We start from the raw sequence: 2,186 nt of genomic DNA on the forward strand, positions 1-2,186 counted from the left end.
GTTGGTGTTGCTGAATTCTGGAAGCCACTGGGGAACCTGGCACGAGTGTCGTGGTGTTTTCCACTCGGGAGGCACAGCAGGACGCCTGGGACCCTGGAGCAAAGTTGATGCCAGTCTCCACCCAGCATCATTCCTCTCACATGACGGAGGGGGCTCCGCCTCAGCGTTGTTTGGGAAACTCTCCAAGTCACCCAAATGTGCGGCCGAGGCGAAGTCTGAACTGGACGCTGGATGGAGTCCTGTGCTTCCCCCTCCTTCGTCTCTGCACCACAAAGCATCCCTGCTGGACTGTTTCACAGGTACAAGAGGCAGCTATTCACGTGGATCTTAAAATCCTAAAATGCAGTTAATGATTCCTTTTTCTTCTTTTGTTAAATCCTATCCACCATCATCTCTAAACTAAGAGCAGGCCTTTAGAAATTATTTCAGAAAGAACAGAAGAAGGCCATGACTTGACAGCAGCAGCCAACGTGTGATGGAAGGGCCCGGGAAACACTTGTCTTTTGTTGTCACAGAAACTGCGTTAAACGGCCTTTGAACTTCTCAGAATATTAGAAAACCTAAGTGATAAGCAGAAGAGACTGTGGGAAAAAAAGAGTGTTTGGGGACACAGAAACNTATATATATATAACCACCTCCATTTTTTTGCCCCTTCCTGTACCCATGGCCTTTGCCAGTCCCTCCCACTAAGATGGAGTAATACTTCCTGGTTCACTGGCTTTGCACTTGGCACATGACAAGTTTTGGTCAATGGAATGTGGGTGGAGATGACAACGTACAAGTTCGAAGCCTTCAGAGATGTCATGGCTCCCTCCCTCCCTTCCTTCCTTCCTTTCTTTTCTTTCTTTCTCTTTCTTTCCTTCTAAATGTTTTTAAAGCCTCATTTTAAGGAGACATAATCTACAGTTACTTAAAGAGAAAACATTTTAATAAATAGTCATCATGCCCCAAGACACTTTTAGGAAGGGAAATACATTGCTACAAACTGACTTTTGTTTCTTTATTTTCCTAAACATCTTTATTGACATATAGTCTTATGACACACAGTTTACTAATTTAAGTTGTCCAATTCAATTATTATTAGTGTATTCACAGATCTGTGCCTCCATCACCACAATTAATTTTTGAACGCATTCATAACTTTAAAATGAAAAACCCATACCCCTTAGCAGTCACTCTGCATTTTTCCCAAGAGGCTTTATGTGTTTCTGCTTGCTCTCTTACACCCAAGTTAGCATACAAGCTCAAGGAGAATAAGAGACACGTAGAGAAGACACAAAACCAACCTGCAGCTAGAGCCATGTAACTAACCCCAGCCCAGGTCAGTCACACCCCAGCCCACTGACAGACATATGACAGAATAAGTGCTACTGTGTAGACCACTGAGATTTTGTAGGGTTTTGTTATGCATCAGTAGCTAATTGATACAGGGAAGTCACAGACAGAATATTTATGAAAAACCTAATTTTTAAACATGGAAAAAATATTTGAACAAATATTTTAGCATAGGAAGTAGATGAGTATCAAATAATAACATGCAGACATGCTCAGCATCAATAATCATTAAAACTACAGATCTAATAGATCACTACAGATCTATTAGAATGGCTGTTATAAAAATCAATCAATCAATCAACCAATCTGACATGCCACTGTCCTAGTCCGTTTGGGCTGCCATAACAAACTACCGTAGCCTGGGTTCCTTATAAACAACAGAAATGCATTTCTCACAGTTCTGGAGGCTGAGAGGTTTATGATCAAGACACCAGCAGTTTTGGTTTCTGGTGAGGATTGAGTGCCTGGTTCACAGATGACACCTGCTAGCTGTGTCATCACACAGCAGAAAAGTGACTGAGCTCCCTCAGGCCTCTTTTATAAAGTCACTAATCCCATTCATGACCCTCATGACCTAATTACCCCCCCAAGCCCCCACCTTCTAACACCATACCTTGGGGGTTAGGATTTTTAACATGTGAATTCTGGGGTGACACAAACATTGAGATCATATCACGAACTGTTGGCAAGGATACGGAACCACTGGAATTTTCATACATTACTGGTAGAAATACACAATGCTACAGCCACTTTGGCAAAAGCATGTCAGTTTCTTATAATGTTAAGTATACATGTGGCATATGATCTAGCAATCTCACTCTTAGACATTGACTTGAGAGAAGTAAAAACAT

This window comes from Galeopterus variegatus, unplaced genomic scaffold, assembly GCF_000696425.1.
Source record: "Galeopterus variegatus unplaced genomic scaffold, G_variegatus-3.0.2 Scaffold3771, whole genome shotgun sequence".
NCBI lineage: Eukaryota > Metazoa > Chordata > Mammalia > Dermoptera > Cynocephalidae > Galeopterus > Galeopterus variegatus.